This window comes from Grus americana, chromosome 3, assembly GCF_028858705.1.
Source record: "Grus americana isolate bGruAme1 chromosome 3, bGruAme1.mat, whole genome shotgun sequence".
NCBI classification, from domain to species: domain Eukaryota; kingdom Metazoa; phylum Chordata; class Aves; order Gruiformes; family Gruidae; genus Grus; species Grus americana.
In genome coordinates this window covers 89,433,345-89,452,918 of record NC_072854.1, presented here as the reverse complement: position 1 = coordinate 89,452,918, position 19,574 = coordinate 89,433,345, and the positions used below count along the sequence as shown (strand labels likewise).

General features: G+C 40.3%; 1 protein-coding gene across 1 annotated transcript in view; it reads right to left on the bottom strand.

The window, feature by feature from the left end:
• CRIM1 (cysteine rich transmembrane BMP regulator 1) overlaps positions 1-19,574 on the bottom strand; it is a 194,041-nt gene that overhangs the window by 138,065 nt on the left and 36,402 nt on the right. The window lies entirely within an intron of this gene.

The following is a 19,574-nucleotide window of genomic DNA, read 5'->3' as shown; positions in this document are numbered from 1 at the left end:
TGGGAAAGTAGAGTACAATACAAGGACAAAATACTCTACAAAGGAAAAAAGTTTAACCTGTTGCTCTTTTTTTTTAATATTATGGGTAATTTTTATACTAAACCTATGTTTATACGCTAAGAACCATGCCAAGGCTGAGAGTATGCTGCAGTGCTGCTAGACACTGTATAAAACCTTTGCTGCACAACAGACTGTTTTAAGTAGGCTAGAAGTAGGGAGAAGAGATATAGTCATAACTATTTATTATGAACCTTGTACCACAATTTGTACAGAAGAGTACAGAAGGCAAAAGCTGCAGTGCAGAAGAGACACTGGCGGAGGGGCTGGGAGAGGCTGATCTGAACAGGCAGCTGGAAGGGGGTGAGAGGAGCTGGAGCTGTTTGACCAGCAGCGGGAAGAAACTCTGGGTACTGGAAGCACCCAGCATTCACTGCCAGATGCTTTAAACAGCTCCTACTGCTGTTTGAAGGGGCAGCTTCAAGCTCTTGATGGCTCTTCTACAAAGCTGCTTTTTGAAGGCCTTTGACTTCAGGGGCAGAAGCTCAAGTGCCCTCATTAACTCAAGCAGCAGCTCTGTCAATCTCCAAATATTGTAATGCAGAGAAGTGGCAGATGATTACTTATTCACATGCTTTCAAATTATACTGCAAACAGCACGTGCAAAAAGCGAGCACAGCTTGGTTTGCACGCCATCCTCAATGAGGCTTTGGGGGGGGGACAGTTGAGAAATGATTGTGTCTGGGAAACATCTCACACATTAAAATATTATTTTTGTCCTGCTGAAGTTCTTCCAGTAGAGTAAGCTAGTGTGACATGGAAAGCATGTTTCAAAATAGAAATACTGTACTTTTGCAAGGTTTCCTTAGTTTTATATTATCTCCATTAATTAAAGGATTAAGCACTTCATGGGGCAATGGAGATCCGTCTGAAAAGCTTTACAGTATCTTCCATCTTCTTGAATTTAAAGCAGCTACCATCATATTAACAGAAAGTTAAAACTTAGTTTACCGTGCAAGTCAGGATTTTCACACTGTCAAAATGCAAAACTCTACAGCACTTTCAGTGAACCAGAAAAACACCAAGAGATTGCTAAGGCAAAGTAGGACATTGACGGAAAGCAGCGGAGAAGGAAAGCCCCAAAAGCAGAACAACAAAAAAGCTCTCGCCCTTACTCTGTATTTATTTGCTACACAATTACTTGGGAAAATTAATTTTGGATGCCAACATTTGTTGGGCATTTCCTCCCCAAAAATGTAAATACCTACAAAGAAAGTTTTCATCTGTATTTTAAACATTTTGTTTTAAAACCTGGATTTCTTCAGACAATACTTCATGGTTATTTCTTCTATATTTCTTAAACAAGCCAAGAATGTCTCAACTGGACTTTGAAATTAAAACCTGGCCAGTGTGAAGGGAGAATATATGCTAATAAATGTTGCATAGGAGGTGAGACACACTACCAAGAGCCATTTTCTTGCAAACTAGTATGAAAATCAAGCCACACTCTAAGGATTAGTAATTACATCTTCCTCCTCCAAGATCTGAGGGCAGAAGATTGCGGTAACATTTAAAAAAATATATGAAAGTTATTTTGGAAAATTGTCATTTTCCTGCAATACCGTGGTATTGTAACACCCTATTAAAGCTATCATTTAATGCAGAATGTATCATTAATATTTTTATATAACAGAACACTTGCAATTTTTATGACACTTAGATGGGAGCATACGGAGAAAACAGAAGATGGTAATCATGAACCGAATGTTTGAATTTCACAATTTTTGAATTGGATGGTATTTCTTTTAGTCCACAATTCTTTGAAAGAAGCAAAACCCCTGAGGCTTTATTTTAAAAGTAGTACTGACAGCAATGATTAGTCTTTATGCTCAAAGGAGAGAACAGCATGATCCAGGCAGTGCCTTCCTGTCTTATGTGCCATTATGAGCACACCTGGAAAATTTCCCCTGCAGTAAACACTTCATCTTTTTCAGCCTAGCAATAGATATTACACATCCTCTTCCTCGATGGCCTATGCAGAAGTTCACAGTTGTGGAAGAGGGCATAAAACCCCTTGCGAGTGTTTGGTTTTGGGTGGGTTTGGGGGTTTTTTTTGCCTTTTTTAATAAGGAAAATTCACTTTTTCTTCCATAAAACAAAGTCAACAGTTTTGTGTCTAAGGCAGGGGTGTGCATTGTTAAAATATTTGTTTGGAGCACACAACATGCTTACAGAGGTTGACAAGTGGTACTATTCCATTTAAATCATGAACACAGAAATACACGAGCTCCAATTTCAAACCTTAGCAATTCCAACCCCAGAGTTTTACTTAAGCATTCCATACATATCATAAAAATACCTTCAATTTGGTGAAAAACCTCAAATAAAAGTCACATTACAAGCTATGACACAGATAAGTACTATGCTAAAAGGCCCATTAATAATTTTACTTAAAAAAGAAGTTGTGATGAAATTGCACTTAGTTCACAGAATCACAGAGTGGTTGAGACAGGACAGGACCTCTGGAGGTCATCTGGTCCAGCCTCCTGGCTCAAACAGGGCTGCCATGAGCAGGCTGCCCAGGAACACATCCAGATGCTTTTGAGTATCTCCAAGGATGGAGACTCCACCACCTCTTTGGACAACCTGTGCCAGCGCTCAGTCACCCACACGGTGAAAAAGTGCTTCCTGATGTTCAGAGGGAACCTCCTGTGTTTTGGTTTGTGCCCACTGCCTCTGGTCCTTCACTGAGCACCATGGAAAAGAGCCTGGCTCTGCCTTCCTTAGACACTCCCTCCAGGTATTTGTATACATTGTAGAGATCCCCCTGAGCCTTCACTTCTCCAGGCTGAACGGTCCCAGCTTCCTCAGCCTTTCCTGATAGGAGAGATGCTCCAGACATTAATCATCTTTATGCCCTTTGCTGGACTCTCTCCATTATGTCCATGTCTCTCCCATACTGGAGAGCCCAGACCTGGACACAGTACTCCAGGTATGGCCTCATCGGTGCTGAGTACAGGGAAGGATCACCTCCCCTCACCTGCTGGCAACAGTCCTTCTAAAGCAGCCTAGGACCCATCAGCCGCCTTTGCCACAAGGTCATATTGATGGCTCATGGTCAACTTGGTGTTCACCAGGACAGCTAGGGCGTCTTCTGCCAAGCTGCTTTCCAGCTGGGTGCCCCCCAGCATATACTAGTGCATGTGGATTTTCCTCCTCAGATGCAGGACTTGGCACTCCTCCTCGCTGAGCTTCATGAGATTCCTGCCAGCCCATTTCTCCAGCTCAATGAGGTCCTTCTGGATGGCAGCACGGCCCTCTGGTGTATCAGCCAATCCACTCAGTTCTGTATCATCAGCAAATTTGCTGAGGGTATGCTCTACCCCATCATCCAGATCGTTAATGAAGATGTTGAACAGGACTGGACCCAGTATTGACCCGTGGGGTACACACTAGTTACTGGCCTCCAGCATAAGCTTTGCACTGCTGATCACCACCCCTGGACTTGGCCATTCACCCCGTTTTCACCTCACTGTCTGCTCATTCAGCCCATACTTCATCAGCCTCTCTATGAGAATCTTACTGGAGGCAGTGCCAAAAGCCTTACTGAAGTCAAGGTAGACAGTTGTCCACTGCTCTCCCCTCATCTACCAAGCCATTCATTTCATCATGGAATGTTATGAAGTTGGTCAAGCATGACTTCACCTTGGTGAATCCACGCTGACCAGTCCAGACAACTTTCTTATCTTTCCTAGCCCATGTGCGTTACTCCCTCACTTTATAATCTATTCAAATAAATTTTATAATACTTCTTACATATGGCTCCCTGAACTATTTTAATATGAAGAGGAAGAACCAGTATTATATAAACTGATCTGTGTAACACACACACACAAAAAAACCCCCCCATAGCAGCTATTGTCTCCAATTAAGCTCCAATTAATCTTTCTAAAAAAAAGATTCCCAGATCTTGATTTTGAAACTGCAAGTGGTAGGAAAAAAATAAAAGTCTACAGCTTAACCAGCCTTAGCATTAATGAGATTGTTTTTCCTAAGCTTTAGCTTGCAGGTTTTAGATCTGTTACACCTTCATCTTCCAAATCCACATGCTCACCCCATTTAAATGGATCTTTTCTCCCGTTACAGAATTATAAGAAAAATAACCAGTAAGACTTCTCATTATATACTAAACACACTGAAGTTGCCTTACAACGTAGAATGAACTTTTCCAGTTCTAGAAAAAGGTTCCAAACATATCTAGAAATCTTTTCCTAAGAGCACAAGCTGGTTATCATCGGTAAGGTTCTCAAACCAACCCACAAAAAGAGTAACAAGAAAGCTCTGAATTAGTATTATTTGATCCTAATTTACCTGAAATGTATTCACAGTACTGAAGAGAGCTATGCATACAGAGCAAGTCAAAACAAAAAAAAAAAAAAAAAAAGAGAAGTAAAACAAGCAGAGTGCACGTCTAACAACCATACCTTAGGCAAAGTTTAGTTACAGCGCCCTGAAAAAGCAACCTATGCTTTAAACTGACCTGTATTTGCTCACTGCTTAATAATCAAGTGGTGAATATTCAAGTAGCATAATTATCATCCAGATATGTTAATCCTGTCCCACTGTAACCATAATCTAAAGAAAAACAGATAAAATAAAGATGACAGTTGAACAGCAAGGCTGAAGGACAAATGGACACTCACCCTTCCAAAATAAAGCGTGGCTGCCACCCTCAGATTACTAGACTGTCCCACAGCGTCACTACCCCTAGACCCTTAAGCTCCTAAAATAGCAAACACAAATCTTGACAACACTACATTTCCAATGCTAGCCTCCATACTAGACAACTTTTCACTGAATCTTTGTAGTCATACATTTGTTGGTATCCATCACTTTCTGTATAAGCTGGACAGAAAAATATTGTTGGTTTAAATTTGTATAACTCCTAGTGCAACTGGAGCCACTAAGCCAGGCACACATTATGGTAATGTCATTAAAAGAAACAAAATAAACCCCAAACAAAAAAAAACCTTCACCCAAAACCCAAACCAAAACCAGTCTGTCTATATTTACCAGTCACATTGATCAATCTAACTGCTACACTTCATTACTACAATTCACAACAAAGACTAAACATCCATTTTTAATACATACTGTGGATAAAACAAAGTGAAAGAGCTATTCATGAGCATATGATTGCAGTACAAGATTATGTTGATGATATAATATTAAAATTGTTACGTTCTGAAATTCAAGATTCCTGTCTAGTTTTATCAGCTAAATTTCAATAATAATGAAGCTGTCAACCGAAACCAGTTGGTAAATGTGCATTTTGATACTGTATGATAGATGACCAGGCAGGAGAGCAGAACAGCTGACTACGCCTAACTGCAAGAGAACTCCTCAGTGAGGGGGAGGCTGGTGTGGGGGCTCATCTCATGTTTAAACTACCACCGGGAAAATTCAAGCTTTGGCTGAAGATGACGATTCCTTGTGAAAGGAAAATTTCCTCCAGAAATATAATATTTGGAGCAGGCTATTATTACAGAGCCTCAAAGAAAAAAAAAAATCACAATGCAAAAAAAAAAAAAAGATGTGTTTTATTTTAAATACCGGATTTTTAGATTTCCTTTTGGTTTCCGTCATTGCCTTGGCCTTACTGGCCGTACCACCCTGCGTTAGCTCTGCCTCTCTCCTGCCTCTGGAGCCGCAGCAGCCGGCGACAGTCTCAAGTCAGACTTCCTATGGTTCACCACAAAGCATCTACCCTGTGGTGAACCGTAAGCTGGGAGCGCTGTGGGGCTACCGCAGGAATCCAAGGCAGACCGCCGGCTGCTGGGGAGTTCTCCTGCCAGTTTCCCATACAGACACTTCACAGAGACAACACACCACGGATTAACCTGCCAAGCGCTCGTTAAGACAGCGATGCTCTTCCAGTACCCAAGCCGGCATTTCAGAGCCGTGCACAGGCATACCCATAGCAGTGCACTGTACCGGGGCACGCTTCTAGCACTCAGCGTCGAGTATGCTACTCTTCGGTTAGGTAAAACACCGAGGATGGTGGAATAACCATGAGGAAGGTTGCCTGGTTACTCTGTCCAACTCTTTCAGGTGAGATCTTACGAAAGAAGGGAAAAGTGCCCCTTTCCCTGGAGGCAGCTGGCCGTACCCAGCCAGGGGAAGCTGCTGCAGTCAGGGAGAAGAGAGCAGGCAGGCAGGGACACAGCAAGCCGGGATCCCAACGCGCAGGAGACCCCTGAGGAAGCAGAACAGGTAAACAGACAAGCCATGGATGTGAGAAAGATAACAGGACCTTCCCAGGGTCTAGGTGGGGATTTGGAAAGGTTTGCTGTGACTTGGGAAGCCTCTGAGAACTGCCTGGTTGTAAAGCAAAATGCTGCAAAACCAGAATATTACTTCTGATTTTAAACTATTAATCTTAACATTTCAGCAAGCAGATGTGAGTTCCTACGGTACACAGGCTGACTTAAGTTAGTGTTTTTATTCTTACATAACCTATTTTTAAAGGCAAAACTTAGGTGTTTTGGGAGACTCACTGTCAGCGTGGAGCAGGACAGTTGTACCTCAAGGCATTCAAACCAGCAAAGCCATCACAAGTACAAAAAGGATCTTTGCTTCTCTTTCTAAAAGTGTTAAAATTATTATGAGGACAAATTTTGATGTTATATACAAGCAATTTTTTTACCCAGTGCACTTGCTTCTATTATATATTGTGAAAACAACTAGCCTGAATGCCCATTTTCATCTCAGAGTAAGGTCTGAATTTAAATTTAAAGTTTCCTTTGGAAAGAATGAGCGCTGTGATTTAAGGTGTGTACTGCATTAGAGTATTTTTACCGGTTATTGCATATGGATCATCTTGCTATTAATCTTTTCAATTAAGTTGCACTGGCTAAAACTGTATTTGTCATTTTAAACTGGAAGTCAGATTGGATGGTATGTTCCAGTGTAAACTACAACAATTTAGTGTTTGAAAATGCTGTAACCCAAAAGTATGCTGAATTCTACATAGTAAAATCACTTAGGAGATCAGGAGTAATTAATAAGCCTTTTGGAACTACTACTCCAAATTTCAGAATTCCCTTATAAATACAGTAATCCTCTTTAGAATAATATCCAGGAAACAGATGCCTGTATTTCATTAATTTCTACTACTTCAGAGTAAAACCTGTTATAGGTAGTGCTATACTCTCCACATTTGTACTGCAGCACAAGGCGAAAGTTGACATGATTAGCAACTTAATGGGAGAATCTTTCAAATTGGTCCTAAGCATTTTCTCCATTGCTTCTTGGCTTGTCTTCCCAAAGACATTCCACTTTGCTGCTGAAAATATTTCACTTTTCATTCCTGAATATTATTCTAAAAAAATAAAATCAAAACCTAAAAATTGGAGTATGATTTTAAGATGAAATATCATTTAAACTCTCAAGAGGTCCTGTTAAGAAACCACAGAAGTAAGAATTTATAATTAATGAACAACAGAGTTGCATGAAAAATTAAATTAAGGACACAGTAGAAATAAAGTGCCCAATCTCCTTGAATGATACAGTTCCCAGGATGTTCATTCACTGCTAGATCTGACTATGTTACAGTCAGTCAGAAAGCTAAGAAGCATGAACTGTTCCTTTTCGTCCTAAAAATATGACTGATATTCACATTTAACATGGCTGTTTTAAAAACAAGAAATACAGGGAATTCTGAAATTGCAGAAATCTGCACAAGCTCCTCTGTGCACAGAAACCACTACAAGAAGGACCGATTATAAAAAGTAGGAGATAAATGAAATTTCAACAATTATGAGTTACCAGATCTAAAATTTCCATTTATGAAATCTCAACACTAAATAGATGCAAGGTGTATATATTTGAAGTGGGAAAAACTAGTGAAGGAAGGAAGATGAAAAAGATGATTCTCTGCAGAGCTTCAGCAAAGATCTCTTATTCCTGCTCCAATATGCAAAGGCTATTTAAACAGATCATCAGATGACCTAATTACAGCATGTCCTTGCAGCTGTGTCTATCCCAAAAGACTTTCAATCATTACATTGTTCATTAAGTGATCAGGTTTTGTTGGTTTTCCCTGAGTAATTATTTAGAATTTCTTCCTCTTTTGCCTCCCCCTAATATATAAACAGTATGGACAGAAAATTTCAGAGAAGAGCTTGTTACATAGGATACCCTTTGCTTCTTACAGTTCAATTCATAATCATGTGGAAGCTTTAATACATATGCTCTTTACTACCACTTCCAGAACACTGACTGACAACACAAAAACTTAACTCTATCAACATGATGCAGCACCTGAATATACAGGTACTCTTACGTTCAAGATAGAGCATTTAGTATTGTCTTTCGTTATACTTACGCTGCTTTCCAATGTGTGTGAGTATTTCAGCTTCAGGTGCACCTGAAATGCTGCTTTATTACAGTAACACTTACTTAAAGCAGACTTAAGTCCTCAATATTTCTCAAGAACAAAGTGAAGAACTGACAACATCATGAAAACACCAAGACTAGAGAAAAACTCAGGAAGGAATGGGTGGCAAGAACACTATCTTGCTTAATATTGTACAATTCATGAGCCACCTATACAACTCCCATCACCTACTTAATAATATAGTAAGTATGAAAAATGTGACATTGCAGTAAATTATAGCCAACAAAACCAGTGAGGAGACTATAGATCACCAAGTCAATGCAAAAAAAAAAATTATCAGAGGGCAGAACAGCTACAAAGCAAAAAAATCCTTTCCTCAAGTGGACACACAAGGTGGGAGAAGCCTCACAAAGGTACTTCTGATCAGGACCTTCTGCCAAGGAACTGTGGGAACTGCTGCTCTGCCCTGCTATGGTCATTGGTCACAGACCCAGGCACGAGGTCACCTTCCTGCTTGCCTTCATTGTCTACAGCACGTGTTCTGTACAAAACATTGATATTAAGAGTTTCTGAAGGTTTGAATTTACTGGCAAGCATGAAAAGAGACTTAAAGTTATAGACAATTATTGTCATTTTCTTTCATAGATTTTCATAACCGTACTGGAAGAAAACTGATTTCTTCTCAGTGCAAAAAAACAACCCAAATAGGACTGCTATTAGCAAGTAACTCCCAAATTCTCATCATCTGGACTTTTTTTTTTGTTGGAAGTTTTATAAATAAACTTTATCGAAAGCTGGTTTTCTAAAGCTTTTATCTGTACTTCAAACATGATTCATTTTTTTTCCCATACAACTTCATCAAGGAAGAGAATGTTCCACTTAATATCTTGAGAACAAGGACAGACAACAATGAAGCTTTTCATTGAAATTTTAATGCTGATTTTTGGAAAAGCCTCTTTCCTGCTTCTTGCGGACCTGAAAGACAGTTAACCCCACTGCTGCAAACTATTTCTTAAAATTTGTTGTCCTTGTAAAAAGGGTCAAGCTTTTCTTAATCTGCAGAATTATATTCACTATAGAATAGCCCAAACAGCTAAAACAAACCCAACCTTTCCCAGACACTTCCTGAATGAGAAATTCCTGACTGCGTGCAAACGCAACATAAAGTGTAAGTGGAGCAGGGCTGCTCAGGAGGAACACAGAGACACTGCTCAGGCACAGGCATGAAATTAAGATGACCAAAGCTGGGCTGGGTTTGAAACTGGTAATGGGCATAAAAGCCACAAGGACTTCTGCAGGCTACATTAGCAGCAAAAAGAAGATGAAGGAAAGCAAGGGCAGCTGCCCAATGGATGGAGGACCTGGCAATAAGAGCTTATGGGGAAGGCTGATTTACTCTAGGTCTCCTTTGCCTCAGTCCCTCCTGATAAGGTCTACTTGTCAGCCCTCCCAGATCCTCTACCACTGCACATTCGTGAGGATGAAGGACGATCTCAGGGTTGAGAAAGATAAAGTTTGAGACAGCTAAGAACAAAGTGGACATACAGAACTCCTCAGTACATCCTCAGTACACAAGAACAACATGAAGCAAGTCTTTGCAGAAGCTGCTTCTAGGTACATGAAGTGACTGGGAACAGCTAGCATTAATTGAATTATGCCTAATCACTCCATGCAACGAAATGACTGGTTTGGTGGATGAGGGGAGAGCAGTAGACATCATTTACCTTGACTTTAAAAGGCTTTCAACATGGGTCGCCCCGTAACATCTTTGTAATCAAACAAGCAAGAAACGGACTGCACAGGCAGACCGTGAGTGAATAACCTGCTAGAGTACCAGGCTTGAAGCACAGTGGTCACAGACCTGATGTCCATTGGGTGACCTGTTACTAGCAGTTCTCCTCAGGCTCTTTTACAGCAACTAATACATTAGCATCTTCCTGGAGCTGGATGATGGGACAGAACACACTTTCAGCAAGTTTGCAGATGACACCAAATCGGGAGGAGTGGCTGATATAAACCAGAGGTCATTCAGAGGGATCCTTACAGGCTGGAGAAACAGGCCGACACATTCAGTGAGTACAAAAGCACTGCTGCTGGGATGAAGTAACCCCCCACAGCAGCACGGGCTGGGGCTAGCTGGTCAGAAAGCAGCTTTGCACAAGACAACCTGGGGGCCTGGACAACAACTTGCATGCAAATCAGCAGGGTGGTCTTGTGGCAACACAGGCTACCAGACACCAGGCTGCAGGAGTAAGAGTTTACCCCACAGGTTGAAGAAAATTATTATTTCTCTCTAGCTGTGACTTGGGATACAACACTGGGCATACAATTTGAGGATCCTCAGGACATGGTACTGATGCATTGCAGCAAGTCCTGAAGAGTCACCAAGATGAACTGGCTCCGAAGCACACAACACGCACAAGGAGAAGCGAACAGAAATGGTATCGTTGAGCCTCAAGGAGGACACTGGAGTGGATCCAACCGCTGGCTTCCACTGCCTGACAGGCAGCCACAAACGCAGCAGCATCCAACTCTTCCAAGAGGTGCCCAGCAGGAGGGCGAGTGCAGTGGGGTCAAACTGCAGCAAGGGATGATCCAGTTAGACACAAGGAAAACATTCTTCATAGGAAGGGTGGTCAAACACCAAATCCGGCTGCCTGGAAAGCAGCCCGCAACCATTGCACTTGAAAATGTATTACTTCAGTTACTTTTACTTACTTAACTCTAAACAATCCTCTTGGTTAGGTGCCAGATTTCTCTTGAGCACGTGTTCTTTCAGCCCAGTGTACTAGTCACAGTGGGCATTTCTGGTTTCTTATGAAGCTGGCTGCATGCTTCATTACAGGAAATTTCAGGTTTTTCTTTTTTTTAAATTCACATTGCAGTACTACTTCTCATTGCATATCACTCACCAACTGTTTTACAGTGCCTTTTCTGAAAAACTGTTCATCTTTGATTCCAGAAGTTTTTCTTAATTGACTAGTTGTCTTGCTCTCCCTCAAACTACAATATACATTTAAAATAATTTCTGGTCTTGGAGGATTTTTTTCTCTTTAGGGTCCATGCATAATTTGTAACAACTACCATTAACTATAATTACCTAAAAGCTATCAATTATTAGTCAGATGGCTATATTTTTCCCTGTGCACCCAATGGAGTATCAATAACTATGGTACTCCCACATCATATCAAACACTATTTCATAGTTAAATGTCCTTTGATCATGTCCACATGGGATATTTCACATGGAAGTAGAAGTTATTAATCATATCCATATAGTTCCTTTGAGAAGAAAAATCAGCTGTTTACAGAGTGAGGAAATACAGCTTTTCTAAAAACACATGGGAACAAGTAGAATGGGGAAGAAAATCTGCACAGAAACCTGCAAGAATAGTACCACACTGATTTTCTGAACAAGTTGGGCAGGGGTAGGAAGAGGAAAGAAAGTGATTAAGCAGCTTTTGGTGTTTTCTAAGAAGGGTTAAAAAAATAAAAATAGAGGACCTGTCTCTGTCTTGCATTGATTCTGTTTGTTTCTTCTTCCAGCTGACTATCACACCCTTTTCTCCCAGTTAGAAGTGGTAAGATGGCATGTGTGCTAACTAGATGTACCAAAGCAGAGAGCAAGGCCATTTCTAGCTAGCACTACTGCTGAACATCCCTCCAGTAGCATTAGTGCAAGAGATGAACTGTTTGTGAAAGGGACACTATGTAGTTGCGCTTGCAGCCCAGAAAGCCAACCATATCCTGGGCTGCATCAAAAGACGTGTGGCCAGCAGGTCGAGGGAGGTGATCCTGCCCCTCTACTCCACTCTGGTGAGACCCCACCTGGAGTACTGCGTCCAGCTCTGGGGCCCCAGTACAGGAGAGACATGGAGCTGTTGGAGAGAGTCCAGAGGAGGGTCACGAAGCTGATCAGAGGGCTGGAGCACCTCTCCTGTGAGGACAGGCTGAGAGAGTTGGGATTGTTCAGCCTGGAGAAAAGAAGGCTCTGGGGAGATCTAATTGCGGCTTACCAGTACCTGAAGGGGCCTACAGGAAAGATGGGGAGGGACTGTTTATGAGGGAGTGTAGTGACAGGACAAGGGGTAATGGGTTTAAGCTGAAGGAGGGTTGATTTAGATTAGATATTAGAAAGAAACTCTACTGTGAGAGTGGTGAGGCACTGGAACAGGTTGCCCAGAGAGGTTGTGGATGCCCCATCCCTGGAAGTGTTTAAGACCAGGTTGGATGAGGCTTTGGGCAACATGGTCTAGTGGAGGGTGTCCCTGCCCATGGCAGGGGGGTTGGAACTAGATGATCTTTAAGGTCCCTTCCAACCCAAACCATTCTATGAAACTAAGGGCTAAAGGCATATACACCAGCCTTTACCACATCTTTTATTGCACAACATAGAGCCAAAACATTTCTCCTTCCAGGTATCTGGAAGGGTACACAAGTTAAACATACATGACTTAATAGCTCCAAGATGATGCCAATAGTTTCTCAGTACTAATTTACTATTTTCTTTTCAGCTCCTGTAACCTCACTAAAATGGAACTCTCCACTAGAATCAGCTGAGGGATAACTCCATTTCTCTGTAGAGTCTGGCAAGCCTGGCCCTTTAGCCTCACCCGCCTCTGTTATTAGAGACACTAAAACACATGAGCACCCTCTAATCTTTATCAAGCTCCACAGAGATACATAGTATTTTTCAGATGGAGAAATTGGAGCAGAGAGAATATTTGTCTTTCAAAAGGGCCCAGAAGGAAGCCTGCCACTTACAGAAAACTTGATATATCTGGAGTGTAGTCTGGTAACATAAAAATCCAGAATCTAGAGTTGAAGTTAAGAAAGTCTGGTCGAGCATTAATATGGTTTTAAGACATTAAGATGGTTTCAAGGCATTAAGGGTAGAAATCTATGAAAACATAGTAGTGTTGCCAAAATTAACTCTAGCTTGAAAAAGCTGGTAACAATAAAAACAAGGGAAGTATTAAATTATGAGAAAAGTTTAGTTGATGATTAAGTAGAAAACTATGAAGGCAACGTTTCCATGTAATTGGAGATGAAGGAAAAGTTTGACAGTCACAAAGATGACAAGATTAGTTTATATTCATGCATATAAAAAACTCATTAACCAAGCAAGTCTCTCTCATTCTCCAATGTTTCCAATTCTTGTTAAAGTACTGTTGAAAGATGCAAGGGACAGCAATTTTATTTCATAACAAACCTTTCTGCTATCCTGTAGAAAGGAACCACTTACCCTTGCATACCCCAGGTCCTAAGGTAAACATATGTGATAATGCATTTGTGATCCATCTGTACCCCCGCTTTGTTCACAGCACCTTTTTTATTATCATGCAAATTTCAGCAAATAATGTAAAAATTTACCTCCCTAAGCAAATTTGTCAGCATAGACTACCTTACCTACTCTGTTCAAGGCTTTCTGGAGGCTTCCATTCTGGTTACACAATTTACCCCAACTCATTGCTTACTCAGAAGGATGGCAAACACCATTTGATTAACTAACATTCCACAACCTGCTTTTGTGATTACATTTGTAAAAAATATTGCAAAGTTTACTTGTAAAACACAGTAACTTTCACAGGTTACTGTGACCAGATTCCTTCCTAGGTAGTATTATTACCTTCTAATACCTCATGAAAGTTATTAAGGAGCCAGGGGCAATCTTAGTGTAGAAACACGGCCAGGATGATTCCTGAAACCCTCCCAATAATTTTTAGTGCTGACTCTAGCACAACAATCAGTCATGTACTTTCCACTGAAAATCAACACTAAAAGTGAGCTGTAATGTTGATGCTATATGTAAAACTAATCATTTTCATCACACAGCATCAAGACATCGTCTGTTTTGCAAGGCTATACAAAAGGCAATAGATACTGAATTTAAGTGGCGCTGCTCCTTTTTCTCCTGTACAAATGGGGAAGATAGGCAGCTGTCACTATTTCACACTTCCTCTGGCTACAAACAAGAGTGCTATGGACTTCACTGATACCGATACGCAAACACCAACATCTCGTTCTTCCTCAAGCCTATCATACTGTCACCCAGAAGCCTTAAAGATTTTAAAAGAGTATTGGAATGAAACACATCATCCCAAACACATATCAGAGGCAATTCAATTAATGGACATACGTATGCCTGCAACATCAAAATGCTATGCAGCCAAAACAGCAGACAAACTTTGAAATGCCTTTCTTCCTTTTACAGGGAAATCATGCTCTTCCATCAGATTTTGTCAGATAAATTTTGCTGAGGACGAACTTTCTATTCTCAATATGCTTCTTAACACTGTATTTGAGCTCTTTAAATCCAGAAACGTGCTAGAGATCAGAAATCCTGCCACTGTGAAGTCTCTCAGATTCAGAGTGCCCTTCTCACCTCTGTTACCTGAAGCAACTATTCTCAGCTACGCTGACCCTCTGAGAGTAAGATGTGTCCCTAAGTAATATAGAAAGCTTCCTGGGAAGCCTCAGGTACAGACACATTTTCATCTAGAATCAATCACTTTTCCAGAACAATCGCCATATATCATTGAAGACTTTTATGGGATAGGAGGAAGTGTTACTTACCCATAGTCTTGGTTATCGCAGTCTTCCTCTTCCTCCAGCCTACAACAGAGTCCTTACACTAAGCGTTACGGCTCCCACCTACCAGGAAGCAAAAGAATTGTCAATCAAGGTCATTAGAGAAGCACCAGCTTGTGCACTTCCATCTCAGTTACATTTCCATAGCACGGAGACCTAAACTGCACATGAGAATCTAGAAAGACTTCATCACCAAACTGTAACAAAGAAGAAATAAAAGGAAAGTAGTTGCTTGAGGCATTAGGAGGCTGGAGAGAAGCGATGGCTTGTAGATGATTTCTCTTTCTCCCCCGCCACACATTTCTTAAATAGGAACCTCTGCTAAAGATATCAGAAAGAAAAGAAAGGCTGCTATAAACAGTTACCGGAGGCCAAATGCATGCTCAAGGCGTGCATCCAAATCCGTGCAGTCTGAACACTAGGAGAACAGCTGAAACTTAATGGGGCGTAGCAAGTTACACAGGAATAGGACTTCATTGCTATTACCGATACTTGCTGTTTCTGCTACGATAAGATGATGTGCAACTAGGCCAAAAAACTTCAACTATCTGCAGTATTTAGCTATATTGGCAACTGTCCTTTGACGACAACAGATATGAAAGGACTTATGTTTCTCTATTAATGCAACTTCCAGAGGAAAGACTGTACAAAGGATCGATGCATATAATCCATCTTAAACTAGTCTTTCCTGTATCTGTGTATCAGGAAATTCTTTAATCGCATTATATGCACACAACTTTTTATAACTGTTTTTAGAAGGTTGTGGACAGGGATGTTATACTTACCTATTCCTTTTGTTGGAGTTTATGAAAGTATCTGCTAAATTAATCTAATCTTTGTACAGAGGGGAAAAATTACCTATTCTCAGAAGTCTTTGAAGAGGAGGAATGTAAAATGTATTGACTAGCGCAAAACAGTGTTTTTAGGAACTGTGTGAGCTAATGTAAGACAATTTATCTGTCTAAAATGAGGACAGCTGCCAAAGTTGTTGTAAGATTTCATGCCTCTAACATGCTTTTTCCAAGTATTACAACTGCTTTATCAAAAAATTTGGGTTTTATTTTGAGGTAAAATTGACAGGCATCTCAGCTGCCAAAGTCATTGGCATTATCAAATTTGAAACTTGTAATCTCCGTGGAACTCAAAGGTATAAAAAGCTTAGCTACAGACAAGAGATTGATGTGATGATACATAAGGTGATGAGAGAAAACAAGAATGAGATCTTTCTGTTTGAGGTTCACCTTTCCTTACAAGAAAGTTTCTCCACAAAGTTTTTGAAATTGCTTCTTTTAGGAGCTGAGAATCAAAAACAACCCACTGATCCCACAAATCATATAAAGTTTTCAAGGACAGTCACATATTGCTATCATTTACAGAAACTATTCTATAAAGCCAGAAAGCTCAAAAAAATTAGCTTTTTCTATTTTAGCTCTGTACAGCATGTTACATGTAGTTGTAAGCAACCAGCAACTACAGCTATTTAAGAAAGAGGGGTGAAATGAGAGACATTAGTAAATGACAAAAATTGTAACTATTTGACAAAATAAATCAAACCACAGGAAACATCCTGTGTGCCAAATAAAGAATCCAGAGATAAAGACAGCATGTCTGTGAATCAATATCTGTATGAATTACTGACTTCAGACACCCAGCGAGCTCACTACACTTAAGGTGAGCATGGCCCAGACAACACCCCACTAAGGTGAGAATTTTGAAGGAATGAGTCTCTTCTTTACGGATTGCCAGGGACTATTCTTGGAGAATAGTCTCAAAGGTAATTCAAAATGATACTATTTAATTTCTCTGCAAAAAATGGAGTCAGATGTCTGCATCTGGGTATCTGTATTTTCAGACAGTGTTTAAAAAAAACCCCAAAATTATGGTAATACAGTTACCAACAAAATACTAGCAGAAAAAACAAATATTATGGCAAAGGAACATTAGGAAGTATATTAAATTGGAAAGAAGGCAAGCATTTAGCTTGTGTAAGACCAGAGTAACAGAAGCAGTACCCAATTCTTCCTGCCATTCAAAAACACCCAACACCCATAAGAAAGTGGAGAACCTTTGCATGTGGAATTAGCCAGGACAACTGAACAAGAGTTGAAGGTTCCCAGTTTGGAGCCAGAAGCTGAATACCTCCAAAACTTCAAAGCTGATTAGAACATTTCTCATTAAACATGAAGCCCAGCAGCTTAAAAAAAATGCCCCAGGGCACTAAAGACTTACACGCTACGCGCTTAAAAATCTTAACCCAGTAGGTACTACATGAGAATTACTGGAAAAGTGCACAAAACACCCTTAGGCAAAAACCTAACCAATGCTTGCAACAGCTGCTTTACATGCTACTCCATTCTCTCCCCAACCCGAGCCAATATACAATTATTTACAATAACTGAGTAAGTGTTTCTTCACACAGATGTGTTGACCCAGGAAAACAAGCTCATAAGTGGGAAATACTGCGGTTCTTCACCCTGACAGACTGAACCTTGCCACTACTCAGTATCTATCTTATCAAATGATCCCTGAACACATTTGTAAACCATCAGGCTGTCAAAAGCCCTTCAACAGGTATTTAACACTACAATGACTTTCCAGGATGGCGATATCACTTGCTTCTGTTAGATGTCATGTTTCTGTCAAAATCAAAAGAAGAGAGCCCTTAAATTCCCAATCCACAGCTGACCTTTCTGCCTCAGTGAATTAATACCCTTCATATCGCTCAGTCGTATCTTCTGTGCATTCCCTGTCATTGATTCATCTCATCATCCAGAAAGACAATTTTCCTTAAGCAGAGTGACACTTTTCCATTCATGGTGACAGGCATTCTTCTCAACTACTCTTGAGCAGCACAAGCATCTTGCAGCCTTCTCATGACTGTCTTATTCTTACCTAGTACCGCAGCTACAGAGTGAGGATTTCTTTTAGTGACTGCCTTCTTCACCTTCTCCCTTTTCTTCTTCTCAGAACTGCACCTACACTTACACATCTTTAATCAGTCATCCTCTTCAGTCATGTTATTAATGCCTCTTCTGTTACTTCCATTCCTAGACCTGCCTGTGCACCACACCAGCTACCATCACACTGCAACCTTTCCTCTTTGATTCTCACCCAGGTTAACTTTATCATGTATTTAGTTTCTCCCTTCTGTTTCAATATCTAAAAAAAATAAATCCAATTCTTGGCCATGCCACTGCCTGCTTCTTTCTTTAATCAAAGTTCCCATTAATTGGCATCGCTGCTTTTCTTATTTGCCCATTTCAGTTTTCAGCCCCTCTGCACAGTGGTAACAAAAAAAGCATATACACACATTGATGCTTGTCTGCTATCACTCAACATCTTGAAGGCAGGCATTTCTGTACGGATGTTTTCAGATAGAAGCAGTGCATAAAAATGAACTTTTGTGAAGCAGCATTTGCCTCTATTCAAACAGAAGGTCTTAAGTTTTTTCTTCTTTGAATTTTGCTTTCTCATAGCGACATTCTAGTTTAAAATTAACTTGCACTGAGGGAAGCCCCTTACAGCCTTAATCTCCAAAATACTACCATGAGATAGCATCTCATTTCCTTCAGTCCTTATTGCAGTTAACACAGGTTTCCTTCCACATTTAATTAAAAAAAATTGTCTGAGAAAGCCTGTTTGCTTCTCAAGGTTCACTATAATTAACTACATCGGTAACCATAAGATAGAGGAGTTTTACCAGGAACGACAACACCAGAAAAGCCTGAACTAAGTAAAATGCTATTGAGGATGTCCAATAGCTCTGCAGCAGAGGGCATAAGCGTTTTAGGAAGCATTGTTGCTTTTGTTAATGCAAGCAAAGTCTGTAAGTTAAGGAAGCAGTAATTGCTTAAAATACAATGACACAGGCCATCAAGTATCACGTTTGAAAACGCTGAAAGGAAATAATGGTTCCAGCCTCTACTGATAGGAAGCTCAATACATGCAGCTTGCTCTCTCTCAAAAAAAAAAAGTGCACAAGTTTCCATGTCTCACTGGGATACAATCATTGGGGGAATAAGCTTTTCAGTCAATGAAATGAACATCTAACACCTGAAGCTACTCAGAGTTAAGCATCTGAAGATGTCTGGAGTCAGCAGAAATAACAAATGAAAAAGTGTATTAGGATCTTCAGGTGGGGGGGAGAGGACTAATTCAGAGACAAACAAAACCCAAAGCATTTGAAAATGCCTGGCTAAATTTTTCTAGAAAATTACCACAAGGATAATTTCTCTAGAAGAAGTTTCAAAAATCTTATTATTGAAAAGGCTCTCTTGGGGTCATGAAAAAAGAAAAAAAAATTATTTTTTTTTTTAATTTAGAGCAACAGTATTTGTTATTGCGGTACTCTATAGAACATAATAAGAGAGTAGAAATCAAGGATGGATAATACCAGTCAAATTTTACATTTTCAATACTTCGAGTGAGGCCAAGGACACAAGTTAGTTATTTAAACCACATTAACATTACCTTGTCTTAAACTAGCACTCATCAGTTAAGCTGTGACAAGAAATGACAGGGTGCTTCCTCTGTCCCAAATGCAAATTCCAACTAAACTTATGAATTTTAATTTGCATTTCCAGTAAGC